Source organism: Crocuta crocuta, unplaced genomic scaffold (genome assembly GCF_008692635.1).
Source record: "Crocuta crocuta isolate KB4526 unplaced genomic scaffold, BGI_CrCroc_1.0 scaffold62, whole genome shotgun sequence".
Lineage (NCBI taxonomy): Eukaryota > Metazoa > Chordata > Mammalia > Carnivora > Hyaenidae > Crocuta > Crocuta crocuta.
The window spans coordinates 2,181,571-2,199,887 of NW_027529173.1; the positions used below are offsets into that span (position 1 = coordinate 2,181,571).

The 18,317-nt window shown below is 36.1% G+C and overlaps 1 long non-coding RNA gene across 5 annotated transcripts in view; it reads right to left on the reverse strand.

Annotated features, from left to right (window-relative positions):
* Positions 1-17,813, reverse strand: part of LOC144226291 (uncharacterized) — a 79,200-nt gene extending 61,387 nt beyond the window's left edge. For 4 of the 5 annotated variants that reach the window (XR_013333584.1, XR_013333587.1, XR_013333585.1 and 1 more), the window contains exons 1-2: positions 17,714-17,813; positions 2,285-2,410 (exon numbers count right to left, since the gene is read on the reverse strand). This is a non-coding gene — a long non-coding RNA (uncharacterized LOC144226291). Of the gene's footprint in view, positions 1-2,284; positions 2,411-12,276; positions 12,383-17,713 lie in introns of all 5 variants that reach the window. The other variant, XR_013333586.1, reaches the window with a different exon arrangement.
* Between the last annotated feature and the right edge of the window lie 504 nt (positions 17,814-18,317).

Below are 18,317 nucleotides of genomic sequence, written 5' to 3' on the forward strand. Positions count from 1 at the left end.
CCATGAGCCAAAGAGAGTGGGTAGCTTTTCTACAGGCTTCTAGGCTGGAAAAGGCAAGGAAACAGATTCTGTCTGTTTCCTAGATACATTCAGAAAGGAATGTACCCTCATCAGCAACTGTGAGCAATTGTTTTTACCGCAGTGAGACCCAGTATAGACTTCAGAACAACAGGACTTTAAGATAATAAATTTGCCTGGTTTAAGTTACTAAATTTGTAGTAATTTGTTATTTCAGCCCTAGAGAACTCATACATCCTCCAAGTAAATCTCAACAGCGGTACTTACTCACTCAGAGTCTTGTGTAAAACACTTGAATAATTTTCCTATTTGTCTTAAGATGAAGACCGTGTTTCTTAAAGTATTCTATAAGGCCTTGCCTGGGCTGGCTATCCTTAACACTATGGCCTCATCCCAAGTTTTGCCTAACTCTAGCCACACTGGCCTTCTTGGCTTCAGATGGTCCCTTTTAACACCAGTTCCGTTGCTCCTGTCTCCTTCAGTTGGCCAGCTCCTACTCTCCCTTCAGCCCTCAGAAAAATAATTGCTCCTCAAGAAGCACCTCTTACCTCTATAATGAGGTCAATTTTACTATTAAGAGTGAGCTTCTGATGTGCAATGATCAAAAGTGTGATTTTGCCTTTGTTTATGTGATTCTTTGATTAAAATATGCAATTTCTGTGAGGTCTGTCCTGTCATGTCATAATTTTTCCTTTTTTTTTTTTTAAAGTTTATTTTGAGGCAGAGAGAGAATGAGTGAGGGAGGGGCAGAGGGAGAGGGAGAGAGAATCCCAAGCAGGCTCCACACTGTTAGCACAGAGCCTGATGCAGGGCTCAAACTCATGAACTGTAAGATCATGACCTGAGCTTAAACCAAGAGTCAGATGCTTAGCTGACTGAGCCACCCAGAAACCCTTGTCATAATAAATACTTATGCCTAGCATAATGCCTGGCACACAGTAGGCATTCAGTATATATTTGTAGAATAAGGGAATGGATGAATGAGGGAAATTGGACTACAAGGAAACTGGGTCCCAGGTTGTTTGTGATAACCCCTTACAGAATCATTCTCATGGAGAGGTGTATTAATATTAACTTCTTATCAAGGATACGGTTGAAAAAAGCTCCATGAAATCTGTTAACTCTATTTCCTATAGGGCCATTGGTGAGGATTTTTTTCCATCCTATTACTCAGTTTTTTATAAACCAAATATGAAAATAATTTATTTTTCATCCTGTTTTTGGAATAACTTTGCTTTCCCAGAGAGAGTAAGTAATCTGTTTTCTTTCTTTTATAAGTGAACAGTAGGGGTGCAGCTTAAATGCATGACCTTCAGGATTGCAGCACACATAATAAAGCTCCTGGGAGAATTGACAGCTGATGACTTGCAGCTAAGGCCTTTCCCATTCACCCTCAAATGCCCTCTGCTGAAGAGAGCCACCTGTCCCAACATTACTCTACCTCCCAGGGGCTGAGAGGTATAAGTGCTATATTATCCAACTGGAACAACTCTGCAGAGCTGCCTCAGTTTCAGTTCTCCTCAAAGGGGAAACTTTGTTTGATGGCTTCATAGTTCAACTACCCTCTCTTCCCATTGGATTTTCCTTAATACCAAGTGCTAATCTCAAGAGCCCTCCCCAATAAACTTCCTGAATATGAATCTTCCTAGAAGTCTCCTTTCTAGAAACCTAACTCATGACCTTCTCTTTCTCCACAAGGAGAACTGAGTGATTTTACTTAACCTTTGGAGACTCAGAAACCCAACTAAAATAGCTAAAGTTCTTATATAATCTACAAATTAACAGATTTGGCCTATGTTGTCTATTTGCATGCCTGTCTGTACACTGTCTCTTTTTATTCATATTATATAATTATTTTTATTATATGCTACTCTGATTTTAAAGTTTCCTATTTTATGTATTTTTTAAATGGTTATTTATTTTGAGAGAGAGAGAGATAGAAAGAGAGAGAAAGAGAAGGCATGTGTGTATCTGTGCAGTGAGCAGGGGAAGGGCAGAGAGAGAGAGGGAGAGAGACTCCCAAGCTGGCTCTGGGCTATCAGCACAGAGCCTACCTGGGGCTTAATTCCATTAACAACAAAATTGTGACCAGAGTCTAAATCAAGAGTTGGATGCTAACCAACTGAAACACCCAGATGACCCTAAAGTGTCCCAACTTTAAAGTGGCAAATAAGGCAGGATTTCAATGAATAACAAACCAAATATATAGGAATAATAGTCTTTTGAGGAGATAAAGTAAACACTAAGCACAGAGATTTAGGTTTACCTGGGACAAGTTGAATTTCTTGAACTAAGCGGAGATAGATATGCCCAAATATTGGACATCTTGATTGTTTTCCTGTCAGTGTTCTTCCATTAGGATACAGTTATAACCATTTGAAGTAAAAATTAGCTGGAAGGAAAAAGGAGGTGTGAATATACTTGCCTTTTCCTTAAAATTTAGTTTCTGCCTAAGAAGCAAACTGGGAGAAAACAAAATGGGGAGGGAAGTCAGTCATTAAATAGCCCCTGGTTCAGTCAATCTTCTGCAGTTTTCTCCTTTTAGACAGTTGTCCTTAAATAACCTTTATCATGATGTCTTGATTCTGCACAACTCCCAGCCATTTATCTCCTGGGAGATTAAACAACGTGCAATGTTAAATCTCTCCTATAAAGTGGGTATGACTCTGCTTCTCAGTTCCTCATTTTTCTAACTTTTGTAACCAAAGTTACCAAACACAGAAATAGCATGAGAATTAAATAACAGAAACACTTCCTGATAGAGTCATTCAATTCATTTACTTGAATCTCATAGATTCATTGTTTTTAGAGAGTAGAAAGCAAAGTTTTGGCCTTGTGTTTTGGCTTGGGTGAGTAAACTGTGGTGCTTTGCTAACATTCCTGAAAGACTACTCCTTGTACCCATATCAAAGACATTTACCTTTTCTGATCCTATTTCCAAATAAATTTTTCTGATTTTATTTCCTTATTTGAAACTTATCTCAAAAAACAAAATCAGAAACATGAGCTTCCTTGATAACAGCAGGGGAAATGCAAGGCTCTCTTTTTTATCTTCAAGGTCCTCCTTGAGAACACTGCATCCCTTGATAAAGAAACACTTTACATAACCTAAGGAACATTGAATCTAAGGCATTTCCCATTAAGGGCAAATTACTTCATACAGTCAGGAGTCTATATATGATGTTTAATATAGATCTCAGAGCCCATTGTAACTTGATTACTAACCTTGGTAATATCTGAGTGTCCTAGCAGACGAATGAGATGGAGTAAATTCTCAAGGTTTGTTGGACTATTTGCTAACTTGTTTGTTTATACTATATTGTGAATTCCAATTGAGATCTGCTTATAAAAGTAATAGAAAATGTAACTAAAAATATAGTGAAAACTGTCAGGCAGCTAAAGAATGATTCTTCCTTTAAAATAGAACTGATGTAATAAGTTAGCAAAAGAGTGCTAAGTCATAAGAAAAATCTGCTTTTCAAATCAGTTTATTCTGTTTTTTTTCTTTGCAATTTTATTTTATTTTTTCCCTTAAATAGTCTATTGTCAAGTTGGTTTCCATATAACACCCAGTGCTCATCCCTACAAGTGCCCTCCCCCATGCCCCATCAATCTCCTTCCCCTATCCCCCACCCCCGTCAGCCCTCAGTTTGTTCTCAGCATTCAAGAGTCTCTCATGGTTTGCCTCCCTCCCTCTCCCCAACTATTTTTCCCCTTCTTCTCCCTCATGGTCCTCCGTTAAGTTCCTCCTAATCCACCTCTATGTGCAAACATATGGTAGCTGTCCTCTGCCTGACTTATTTCGCTAAGCATAACATCCTCAAGGTCCATCCATGTTGCTACACATGGGCGATTTCATTCTTTCTCATTGCCATGTAGTATTCCATTGTATAAATATACCACATCTTCTTTATCCATTCATCAGCTGATGGACACTTAGGCTCTTTCTATGATTTGGCTATTGTTGAGAGTGCTGCTGTGAACATTAGGGTACATGTGCTCCTATGCATCAGCACTCCTGTATTCCTTGGGTAAACTCCTAGCAGTGCTACTGCTGGGTCATAGGGGAGTTCTATTGTTAATTTTATGAGGAACCTCCACACTGTGTTCCATAGGGGCTGCACCAATTTATATTCCCACCAACAGTGTAGGAGGGTGCCTGTTTCTCCACATCCTCGCCAGCATCTAAAGTCTCCTAATTTGTTCATTTTAGCTACTCTGACTGGCATGAGGATGTATATCAGTGTGGTTTTGATTTGTATTTCCCTGATGAGGAGGAACGCTGAGCATCATTTCCTGTGTCTGTTGGCCATCTGGATGTCCTCTTTAGAGAACTGTCTGTTCATGTCTTCTGCCCATTTCTTCACTGAATTATTAGTTTTTCAGGTGTGGAGTTTGGTGAGTTCCTTATAGATTTTGGATACTAACCCTTTATCTGATATGTCATTTGCAACTATCTTTTCCCATCTATCAGTTGCCTAATAGTTTATTCTGATAATCATCCTAATAAATGTGGCTTCTCTTAGAAGTCAAGGAGTTATGAAAAAGAAATAAACTTTTGGGAGATTAAGACAGTTACTTAGCAAAGTTAAAATGATGTTCAGAAACATGGCTTGAAGAAATGAATTCTGATGTAAGAACATCATCCCACCCCCCAGGAAGATAACAGGAAAAAAGTGACAGTAAAAGTTGTGATCTCCTTAACCTATTTATACTTAAAACACCACTATCTCAGTCTCACAGTTTGGCTATAAAATCACTAAGTGGACTCAGTAATAGAGGATGGAAAGCAAAAAAGAAAAGATTAGAAAAACTTAGAAGAATGTCATTAGGATGTGGTGTGACTTCAGTTAAAAAAAGGAATGCAGTAGATTCTGACCCCAACTAGGCCTGACTTCAGAGATTAGGAGCACAGGCATCCAGAAGACTGCCCTCATTTCAGAATCAACTGCCAGGAGACCCTCAGCCACCCTCAATTCTGACCAGTTAGCTACCAATTTAGGAAGTCCCATTACCTCATCAGGTGTGATAATTTGCTATGATGACTCACAGAACTCGCGAAAATGACTCATGATTATAGTTTTTTTTTAAAATTTTTTATTTATTTCTAGGAAAGAGAGAGACAGCGTGAGCAGGGGAGGGTCAGAGAGAGAGGGGGAGATACAGACTCTGAAATTGGCTCCAGGCTCTGAGCTGGCAGTCAGCACAGAGCCCGACGCGGGGCTCGAACCCACGAACCGCGAGATCATGACCTAAGCGAAAGTCGGACGCTTAACTGACTAAGCCACCCAGGCGCCCCGATTATAGTTTTAATATAGCCAAAGATACAAATCACATCCAGTCAAAGGGAGAGACACACGGGCGCGGTCTGGAGGGTTCCAAACACACAGCTTCAGTTGTCCCCTCCCCATAGAATCAGGATGGATTACCTTACCAGCACATCAGTGTATGATGGTATATGTGTTGTTAATCTGGGAGTTTATCCTAGTTTCAATGTCCAGAGTTTTCCATGGGGTTTTGTTATGTGGGCATGATTGATGCATTGTCCATGTAATTAAACTCAATCTCCAGTCCTCTCCTCCTCAGAAGTTGAGCTGTTCCCATCTTGCTCAAAGCCCTAACTGTCTAATCACGTTCTTGGTCTTTTAGGCATGGCTAGCCACCATCCTGAATTATCTTGTTAGCATAAATCTTCAAAGGGCCTATGGTGTTCGTCTTATTTCAGTCACGAAGTTAGTATAAAATCAAGTGTGGTTCCTAGCAAAGACACATTTATCACTCTGGAAATAACAAGGGCTTAGAGAATACCAGACAAATTCATTATTAAACAAAAGGGAACCAAAATATTATAGAAGAGTAATTATAAAGGCAAGAAGATAAAATTGAATTTTGGGATTATTTGTGTAATTGCTATTACATCTCTTCTGCAGCACAAATGCTATTTGTGCTTAATGAGACCAGCTACAAGGTGAAGGTATTGCCAGGTATTTATTGTACTTAATGGTAGCAAAAAGCATTTTTAAGAGCTCTGTAAATTTTAACTATCCAATGTCCATTTTCAGTATGCAAAAAGTAACATGAATTACTGGGGCAGCCCAAAATATTGAAGGTGTCAGATGATTTTATGTGAAAGAGAATATGGCAATGTTTTGTTAAAATATACAAAAGGCTTTCATTTTTATTTACAATACGCCTTATTTTGTAAGCTAATCTGACTTACAATCTTTTTTAGGTTTATATATGTTTTGAGAGAGAGAGAGAGAGAGAGAAAGATCGGGAGGGGGCTATGAGAGAGCGGGAGACATAGAACCTGAAGCAGGGTCTAGGCTCTGAGCTGCCAACACAGAGCCCGATGCATGGCTTGAACTCATGAGTCATGAGATCAAGACTTCAGCCAAAGTCAGACACTTAACTGACTGAGCTACCCAGGTGCCCCTAATCTGACTTTTTCAAAGCAAGTCAAGATTAAAATTCTGATGTATTTTGTGTTAGTTAACATTTTTCATAAAAATCATGGTTCAGGATGCCTGGCTGACTTAGTTGGAAGAGCATGTGACTCTTGATCTCAGGGTTGTGAGTTTGAGCCCCACGGTGGGTGTAGAAGCTACTTTAATAAAAAGTTAAAAACAAAATAAAGAACCACAGTTCTAGGAAAATTACTCAAAAGCTAATATATTCAAACTTATGAATAAGACTTAATGATATTTATTCGCTGAATTTTGTATTTAAATATTTTAATTAAATATTTGTGCAATGCCAATTAATTTATTTTTTCTAATAACCCCATCCTATAAAAGATGATATTTTAAGGGTTTGACGTTGCTGGATAAGAAAAGAACAGATGGTATTCACTTGGTTCTGATGAACAAATATGTGCTTCTAGCTTCACATTTAAGGATTTTTCATTTTCTACTTAATAATTTCCAAACCATTGGACTATATTAATCTTATTCTATTTACCAGAGGTATAATAAGGAAAGCTATTCCTAGGTAATTTTGTAAAGTCTTAGCTCATTGGATCTAAAAACAAGTTTTGAAAATCAGTCATTTCACATCCAAAGGTTTTATATTTTCTAACGGTAATTTTCTTAGGGTTTTCTAATTTTCAGAAAGGTACTTCCATCTGGAGAACCCCCAAAATAATTTTCTCAAAAATATTCAGGAAGACGGTTTGTAGAAAGGCCTACTAATTAAAAAAAAAATAAAATGCAGAAATGACAGTTTGATCTGATTCTTTCATTGGACAAATTGCTTGAATTTCTAGCTGCATAAAAGTTTCTTCCACTTGTTCTTCTTCCCTCCTCCCCAGCCTCCTTTTCTTTCTTCCCTAGAATTTTCAATCATATGGTGCTTGTGGAGAGAGAAATTTAGAATTTGCAGATTGAGACTTTCTTCCTTTTTAGCATATTTAAAATGCTTTTAAGATTTTACCCAAGGTTGTCTCCTTAAAATATTAAATTAAGGTATTTTTTGGAAAAAAAATCATTAATATCTTAGAATCCTAGAGTAAAAGGTAATAAAGCTCTTTATTTTTGTGTGGATGGTAACATACTTCTGGAAACTTAGCAAAATATTTCATAATCCATCCGTTTAATAATCAAGTCCAGAATATTCTACTGCTCATATCCCAAGCATGCAGCCCTAGACAATTCAGAAAATGTGTGGGTATTGAGCCAAACTTCTTGTGAAAGCATTTCTCACTCTTTTCTTTGTTGTCATCAAGTAGAGTGGAAGCAGTAGCTATAATGAGACCTGGAAAAGGGCCAGGCTGATAAGTGGGAAGGCCACTGGAGATCAGGCCTTCTCTAAGCATCATTGCTGAAGACAGAGCAGCCTTCTTTCGTATTTCCCCAGCCAGGATTAATAACTTTGTTCGTATCCTACCTCCCCTACCCCCCCTACCTCCCCAGGTCTAGAAACAATCCCAAGCCTTTTCTTTCTACCAGTATGTTCTCTTTTTCTCTGTTAATAACATTATCTCAATTAAGTATACAGGATCTGATTAGTGAATTAACACTGATAAATTAATTGCTAACAGCCAAGTATGTTCTTAGTCTCTTAGAAGGATATTGCACCTTCGAGATGATGCTTTGGTTCAAAGGAACAAGTGTTTAATGATAGAATTTTATGAAGTCTTAAGAGATCATGATAATTTTTGCAGATAATTTAGGTATAACCTAACTTACACAAGAAAATTATGAAAAGTGCTTAGAATTAAGAAAAATAGATGGCATATAATAAGAGAAATTTATAAAAGTCAGTAACTTTCTTATATGAAACTTACATCTATCTAAAATATATAATGAAGAAAGAATATGGGATATTCTTTATTGAATAACCAAAAAGAAAGCCTTATAACATATCAAGGAATAACTCTCTAAAACATTTGTGTAGCTTATGAATAAAACTATAATAATGTATTGAAAAATGTAAAAGAAGAGTTGAATTTATAGTTTTATATAGGAATACTGTTTTTGTTTCTAAAGAGGTCAATTTAAAAAAAATTTTTTCAAGTTTATTTTATTTATTTTGAGAGAGAGGGGGCGGGGAGAGAGTTGGGGAGGAGCAGAGAGAGAGAGAATACCAAGCAGGCTCTCTGTTGTCAGTGCAGAGCCTAATGTGAGACTCAAACCCATAAACCATGAGGTCATGACCTGAACTGAAATCCAGAATCTAGTGATTCAACAATTATATACATTAGGAAATGTTTACCCTAATAAGTATCATTACCATCTGTTATCATACAAAGTTATTATTATCCTATTGACTATATTCCCTGTGCTATGTTTATCACCCCTGTGACTTATTTACTATATAACTAGAAGTTTGTGCCTCTTAATTTCCCTCATCTACTTTACCCTTCCCGATGCTCCTCTCTTCTCTGGCAACCACTGGTTTGTTCCTTGTACTTATTAGTCTTTTTCTATTTTGTTCTGTTTGTTTTATTTGTTTTGTTTTTTAGATTTCACTTGTAAGTAAAATCGTATGATATTTCCCTTTCTCTGTCTGACTTATTTCACTTAACATAATACCCTCTAGGTCCATCCACATTGTCCCAAATGCCAAATTTTCATTCTTTTTAATGGCTGACTAATATTCCATTGTGTGCATGTATGCATGTGTGTGTGTGCATATATACACACACATACATGTGTATATGTGTACATATATATGTAAATGATATGCATACATATACATGTATATATATCACATTGTCTTTATAAAGAGGTCAGTTTTACTAAATTATTTTTTGAAATCATAATATAATTACTAATAGGATTTATTTTTCTTGGGTGGATATGGGACTTGATGCAAAATTCTATATTTCATTTGGACCAATGAGATTAGCTAAAAATGTTCTGATGTAAAATATTAAAAGGAGGGATTTTCTTTGAAATACATAACTATTGTGATTAAAACATTGCAGTAAAAGATCAGAATAGATAGATGGATAGAAATCCCAATAACTATTCACAATTTATTCACAGTGATCAAAAAGGAGTCATGCCTGAATATTTCCCCTTTTCTTAATTTCTTTTAATGTTTATTTATTTTTGAGAGAGAGAGAAAGACAGAGCCTGAGTAGGAGAGGGGCAGAGAGAGAGGGAGGACACAGAAACCGAAGCAGAGCCTGATGTGGGGCTTGAATCCATGAATTGTGAGATCATGACCTGAGGGAAATCAGATGCTTAACCAACTGAGCCACACAGATGCCCCAAGAGTTCCCTTAATTCAGCAACTTATTCAAGATGAACCCTGACTAAAAGCATTTATTTACCAACTAGAAGTCATCAGTCTCCATCCTAATCCTCTGGGCCTCCCTATTGCAATACCCCCACCCAAACCTGTGCCCCTCCTCTGGCTGCTGAAGCCAGGCCTGCCTCCTGAGGGTTCTGGAAATGCTAGAGAATTAGCCCCACAGCTAGTACCTTTCAACTGTAGACTGACTGGAGTTGCTGCCTAAAACCTCCAGTTCTCTTCTCCCTAGTGTGGACACCTTAGAGGAATGAGGTCTACACTGATTCAGACTTAATTCCACTTGCCCACAGTGGTAAAGAGTTTGACAGGACATTCTTTATTGGTCATTTACCATTTCTTTTTCTCTTCCCCATTTCCCTATCAGTGTTTATTTTTTCAGATCACCTCCCAAATAAACTATGTCTACTTGAATCTTCAGAGATGGAGGAGGCAGCTTCTGCAAGAGTCCAAATTGTCCCATCAGCAAAGGTTACAGCTTCTTATAGAGCCTCACAGACCAGAGCTGCACAGACCAAGGGTATATTTTTCTAGAATACATAGTACTATGCTGTAGGTGCCACCATCATATTGCATAACACAGGGACATGGATGGTTTATTATTTTTCTTACCTTTTTTTGGGAATTAGCATATTCTTTTTTAATGTTTGTTTGTTTGTTTATTTGGGGGTAGAAGGGCAGAGTGAGAGGGATAGAGAGAATCCCAAGCCGGGTTCATGTAGTTATTGCAGAACCTTATACAGGGCTTGATAATCACAAACCTCAAGATAATGACTTGATACAAAATCAAGAATCAGATGCCCAGCCAACTGAGCTACCCAGGAGCTCCTTGGAATTAACATATTCTTGAGAGATTTTTAATTTAAAGCGCAGATATAAAATTTTCTGTACAAAAATGATGCTTTAATAACATTATCATAGTAGAGTATGTTTTTAAATTGCTGTAATTTAAATTTATAAGCAAAAAATACATCTTCAATTTGTGTGATTATGATGAATTCACATATTGTAATAGAAAGGACAATTAGTTAATTTAATGGGGATAAAAACAAGTTATTCCTAACCTAATAATAAAAACAAAAATAGTGGCACTGATAGTCCAGAGCTAGCTTGGGGTTTTCTCTCACCCTCTCTATGCTCTTCCTCTGCTCCTGTGTACATTTGTGTGTGCATATGCTCTCTCAAAATAAATAAATAAACTTAAAACAAAAGAAAGAAATACCAAGTTCATCAATAAGTTAAATATGTAAATAAAGAAATACTCTAAAACAACTAGAAAGCACTGCAGACTATGTTATCTTGGGGGTGGGGAATGACTTTTCTAACCATAAAAACAGTGAAGGAAACTGTAAAACATTGTTAGATATTGCTACATAAAAATGAAATATTTCTGTGTTGCAAGTTATATAAATGAAACTAAGAGGCAAATTATAGAGTGGGGACATATTTTAAGAAGTTTGGCACAGGGTGCTAAAATCCAATATTAACACTGTGGAATCCAGAGAGACAAATGTATAAACTCACTAGTGTAAGTCTTGGCTATATTTGCTAACTGTGTGACCTTGGGCAAACTAATTAATCATGATAAGTCTCTATGTTCTTATCTGCTAAAAGGAGATAATAGTATATCAAATATATCATAATAATGTATCACAACAACATAAGGTTGTTTTGAGCATTAAAAGAGATTATCTAGATAAAGTACTTTGTAGAATGCCTGAAATATAACAAGAGTTCAATGAAGTCTAATACTAAGTATTATTGTCTTTAAAACTGGTCTACATTTTTTATAAATAGTGAATATGTACAGTGCTATTTATTCTTTTCTAAAGATGAACATGACAGAAATAAATAAAAAGATATGCACAATTTACAATATAGAGATTGAAATGGTTAAGTGCTAGGTAGGGATTTATTCCAAGCACTTTTCACGTGTTTGTTGTTTTAATACTTTACAACAACCCTATGAGATAGGCACTTTTGTTATTTTTTATTTTTATGAGATGAGGAAACTAAGGCACAGAGGGGTTGAGGAACTTGTCAGTGGCCACACATCTAGTATGATATTTATTTCTCAAGGAGTTTCAGTGATTATCAACAAAACATAGTTTGAAAATTACCTAATTCAGAGTTCCAAACAACTTTTAACTATTTTTATAATTACTTTATTCTTAATAATATATTAAATATTTTTCAATGGAAATTGGTTATTTCCTTTTGTCCTCACCAGACTTGTGCAGTGTAAAAATTAAATTTGGCTGAGTGACTTGAGTCAATCTATTTTGTCTACTTTCTCCTACTAAAAAAGCTGAAAATATCTGATGTCTGTGGAAGAGAGAACTGGGTGACTGGGACAGGAGGTGGAGGAACACTCTCAATTACAATACAAAATTTTCAAGTAATAGCCTAGAGAAATTATTCCTGATGAAATAAAAGAGAAAAATGACAACCTGAAGGTCAGACAAAAATGAGAGTTTATGTAATGAAAATTAATCTACTCACAGATGTCTCAAGTATAGGGAAGCACTTGTTTAGGTGTAGAAGACAGCAAAAGGTTTTAGTCTGGGGAGCTCAAAAGCATTGAGAGACTTCTGATATCCTTGAATACCTGCCAGTACAGCAAAGTTGAGAGTCAAACTTGGAGGTGATTGGGAATGGGGTGTCACTTGGAAAATTGCTTTGATTTAATAGAAGTCTACATGTATACAATCAGAGAAGCTCTCCTAAAGGCCACAGAACAGAAATACTTAGAGACTAAACTAAAATTATCAAAGCTCATCATTTATTGAATCAACATAAAGCAAAGAATAAGAAGCAGGGAAAAAAGATGGGATAGGTTAACATAGGAAGGGGTAGAGGGTTAGAAGGACCACAAGATGTGATTTCTATCTTATCCTTCTGTCTTATCCTTCTCTCTACCTTGTCAGCTTTCCCACTGTTAGTGTGATTAAAAGGACCAGTATTGGGACTGAGCAAGGAACTCAGCAAATGGAAAGTTCTTGAAGTCAGTAAATGCTTGTGTATGGGAGACACAGGGACAAATATCTCTGACCACAGCTATAGCTTGTCCACTGGCTTGCCTAAGTAGTTGTAGACTCTTATCTGCATGTTCTCAGGCAGAAGACACATGAGCCAGAATTGGTGTCACCAAGAGATGGAGGGTAATTAAAAATCTTATGGACATATGTAAAACATTAGTAGAACATTAAGATTTGGTATCTCATGTGCCACACCAGTATTTGATGTCTTTGATCTTTCCATCTCCACCCATGTTTGTCACTAGTGGTCTTTTTTTATTTATGTTTACCAAATTTCACGTGTTATCAACTTAGTGTCTATGCTTAACATATGAGTTTTTCTTGTGTCTCACAAGCTACTCTTATACTTACTATGTTTAATGTTTCTCTTGAGTTTTATTGATTCCATTTGCTTTTCCTGTCTTCTATAGGAGATATGAATATTCTCAAAATAGACAGCAAACACATCTTGCAATGTCTTTGTATGAAGAGGGACAAAGAAGGATCAGGGGTTATACAGAGGAAAGACTTCTGTGTGTCTATAGAGGCAGTTCCTTGGTATAGTCTGTGGGACCTGGCAAAAGGTGAACAAGATACTCTTCTTCTGTCTGGGTATTTCCTGCATTCCCTTTTAGCTCCAGTACTCTGGACTGTTTATACAGGAGTCCTCCCTTATCTGGTTTTGCTTTCCGTACTTTCCGTCACCCGTGGTCAGCCACAGTCTGGAAGCAGATGACCCTCCTTCTGACTTCTCAGAATGTCAGTAGGACCTAAAGCTACATCACAATGCCTACATCATTCATTTCACTTCATCTCATCATGTAGGTATTTTATTTTATGGCGACATCACAAGAAGAAGAGTGGGCACAGTACAATAAGAGATTTTGAGAGAGAGAAAGAGAGATACCACATTCACATATTAGAATATATTGTTATTATTAGAATATATTCTTATATTTTATTATTAATAATGGTGGTTAATTCATTACTGTGCTAGAATTTATAAATTAAACTTTATCGTAGATATGTATGTATGTATAGATGTATAGGGAAAACAATGTATGCACAGGTTCAGTACTATCTATCTCCTGTTACAGGCACCTACTTGGGGTCTTCATGACCTGTGGGTAAGGAGGGGGCAGTAGTGTACTTTTTCATGGATGATTTATAAACAGGCACTGAAGAAAAGTCTTCATATAGCAGTATACTTTGAAAACATTCCTTTCATAAAGTGTTTTATGCTGTTTATTCTTCTACCATCACATCTTTACTAAAACTAATAAATTGTTTACTTAATGCTGACAAGGCTTAACTAGAAAAACATACCAAAACCCAGAGTATCAGAGGATAGAAGAAAGGGGAATACACAGGCATTCTCATGCAGATGGCTCCTAAATTATTCAAGATAAAATTAAGACTTGCACACAGAATTTGATTGTGAGTAACATAAAACTGGGATTCATCAAGTATTCTACTCTATAATTCCTATTGCATTCAACTTGTGTTTGTAGTTCAAGGCATACATTTTATTTTGACCATAGAGTACTATAAATTCCAGCTTTATTTTGATCAGTTGAGTTCTAATATAAGGGAGAAAAATCCCCACTATCATTTACAGTATAAGACTATCTTCTTTGTTTTTCATCTTGGAGCATGGAAATCACCAAAGTTTTACTGTTGTCTCTTAAGATTCTGATCTTAGTGGGGGTGGTAATAGTCCAATATTTGGTGATTTCTGTTTTCCCAGGCAATTACACTGTACTATGCCTGCCATCCTAAGACAAATACATTTTAAAAAGGAATATTTAACAACTTGAAGTTCCTTACCTACATAATTTAATAATCATCTGGAGACTGTTATTAAGGCTGAAGCTGATAATGTCCAAATGCATAGGTGGCAAAATACTTCCATGAAAACAGGTGCCAGTTTCATCACAAGAAATCTTGACAGTGCCAAAAGTTGCACTGTTCAGAGCTCCCATATGGTTTTAATTCAAAAAGCCAGCTTTAACCAAGATGCTTTTCATTTTTAATTTTTAATGAACTCCAGTTGGCTACATTTCAAATGGCTTTTCTATTCAGAAATTATGAGAAAATATTCAAAATTACTTTTACAAATTAAAGATTATATTTCTCAGTTGTTTGATAATGGAACTAGTTGGGTAAAACTATTCAAAATACTGTTAAATTGATGTTAATAATATCTATGTGACCATATATTTTAATATTTGTATATTGGATAGCACGTTTTCCATGGGTAGAAGGAAGCTGAGAGTGTGTGAGGTGGTGGACTACAAAGAAATAGAGATATCAATACTAGAAAGTATAAGTATATACAGATTTTATATGTAATTTAAATTTAGATATGTCAAATAGAGTTTATTTTTATATCTCCTACAAAGCTTAACACACTGTTTCACACAAGGTACTGCTGAGCATTTACTGAGTGAATAAATCTAACATTTTATCTTACTCATTTATACATATTTTTACAAAGGATTTTCAGAGAAACAGGAGGTTCTTTTTATCTTTGCATTTCCACCAGAAATAAAGGAGCACAGTCTTCCAGAATTGTTCCAAGAGCAGTAAGGGTGGGAGGAGGATTATCTATGAGCATAACATTACTGGAATCTCCCCAGAACTAGAACAAGAAATTCCCTGTATTATTGTACTAGGAGAAAAATACCAATTGTGATACTCAAATATTATGCCACCTTGCCTCATCACTACTTTCTTCCACTGACTCTAATCTCTATCCCCTCATCCCTAGCAGTTTCTTCCTCTTCTGGACATGGCTTCTGCTAATGAAAAATGAATTGGAAGAGTGCTCACATCCAATGATTGGCCCCTGGAAAGGAATTTAGATAACTAGAGACAGAATCATGGAGGAGGTGAAATTAGACTTGACCTTGAAGGAAAACAGGTATCCAGATAGGTAAAGGAAAAAGAGCAATGTGGGTCAAAGGATGTGCATCAGTTAAGAAGGATAGTGAGGTACCACAGATTAGGGTTTATGATTGCACCTTGTGCAAAATATGGTAGAATATGTGAGGTTATACTGTGTAGGGTGTTTAAAAGCAGCTGGATTAGTTCAGCATTGAAAAAAATAAATGTAAATTACAATATCAACAAAGAAAAAAACTTGATCATTTAGTAGATGCAGTAAAAACATTTGGAAAAATTTAACATCCATCATTAAAGAACTCTCAGCAAATGAGAAACAGAAAGAGATTTCCTCACCTTCATAATGGGTATAAATATAAAAGTCTACTGCTTGTAGTTTACCTAATGTTAAAAGACTGAATATCTTCACCCAAGAGTTCGAAAGTGTCTGCTCTCATCATTCCTATATAACATTGTACTGGCAGTCCTAGCTGATACAATAGGGTAAGATAAAGAAATAAATGCCATACAGGTGTGCCTGGGTGGCTCAGTCCGTTAAGCGTCCAACTTTGGCTCAGGTCGTGTTCTTACAGTTGTAGCCCCAGGTCAGGCTCTGTGCTGATAGCTCAGAGCCTGGATCCTGCTTTGGATTTTGTGTCTCCCACTCTCTCTGCCCCTTCCCCACTCACACTCTCTATCTCAAAATAAGGAAACATTAAAAAAATTTTAACTAAAAAAGAGAAATAAATGCCACATAGATTAGAAAGGAAGAAATATTATTTTTATTTATAGGTGACATAATTATCTAAATAGAAAATGCCCAAAAATCTACAACAAAAGCTACTAAAACATATATTAAAATTTTTTTTAATGTTTGTTTATTTTTGAGAGAGAGGCAGAGAGACATGCACACAGAATCCAAGACAGGCTCCATGGCCTGAGCTGTCAGCACAGAGCCTGAGGCAGGTCTTGAACCTACAAAACAACAAGGTCGTAACCTGAACAAAGTCAGAGCTACCCAGGCACCCAAGCTACTAAAACTTATAAGTGACTTTATTAAGGTCACAAGATAAAAGGTCAAAACATAAAACTCAACTGCATTTGTCTACATTGACAATGGAAAATTAAAATTTGAAATTAATAAACACTGCCACTAATATTGCACCAAAATATAAAATGCATAAGAATAAATCTAATAAAATATGTGTAAAATTTTTATGTTGAAAGTTATAAATTGTTAATAAGAGAATTCAAAGAACATTTCAATATATGGGGAGATATATCATGTTCATGCACCAGTGGAATCAAAACTGTTAAAATGTCAATTCTCTCTAAATTGATTTATATATACAATAGAGTATTAATCAATTGATTTGTTTTTACAAAGCTTCCTAGCATATATATAGAGAAAGAAAGGTCTTTCTAAGAAATGGTGCTGGAAAAATTAGACTTTCAAAAAATGAATTCACATCATATATTTAAAAAAATCAAAAATGAATTACACATCTAAAAGTAAAATCTAAATTTATAAAACTTCTAAAAGGAAACATGGAAATAAAAACACGTGTGAGTTTACATTAGGCCAAGATTTCTTAGCTATAACACTAAAAGCATGAAACTTTCCCTCTCTGTCTCTCTCTGTCTCACACTCACACAAATTATACCTCATCAAAATATAAAATTTATTCTCTTGAAAGATTCTGTTAAGAAAATTAAACAAAATCTGGAAGAAAATATTTGAAGAACACCTTATAAACAATTTATACCAAAGTATATGAAGAACTCTTTTAACTCAATAGGAAGACAACCCATTTTTAAAAATAGACTAAAGGTTTGGAAAGTACCGAAGAAAATATATTGATGGTGTGTTAATTATTACTGCTTAACAATTTACTAAACAACTTACTGGCTTAAAAAATAAACATTTATCTTACAGTGTTTGTAGGTCAAAAAATCAGAAGCAGCTTAGCTAGAGTTGTGGTTTTCGTTGAAGTTGTAGCCAAGATGTTGGCTGGGGCTGCATTCATCTGAAGCCTTACCTGAGGGCTAGCAGATCTGCCTTCAATATGATTGAGTCCCATGGGTGGCAAGTTGGTGTTGGCTATTATCAGGATACCCGAGTTCTTCACTATGTGGATCTCTCCATAGGTATTTTTGAATTCCCTTATTACATGGCAGCTGGCTTACCTCAAAGTGAGGCTATTATGATGTAGCATTAGAAGTTACACACTATCAGTTCCAGAATATACTACTTGTTACACAGGTCTATTAAATTTGGGAGAGTACGACATAGAGATGTGAATACCAGTATCTCCGGATCATATGGTAGGGGTGGGAGGGGAAATCATAGATGCTAGCTACTACAGATAGCAAAGAAACACATGAAAAGATGCTCCACATCTTTAGTTATTAAGGAAGTGCAAATTAAAACCACAAAGATAGAGCAGTGAGCAGTACACACCTATTACAATGGCTCTTAGAAACCTGACACTGCAAAGTCCCAGCAAGGATGCAGAGCAGCCAGAACACTTGTGTATTGCAGCTGGGAATGTAAAATGGTACAGCGACTTTGCAGAATAGTTTGGTAGTTTCTGACAAAGTTAACCACACATTTGCCATTTGACCTAGAAATTCTATGCCTAG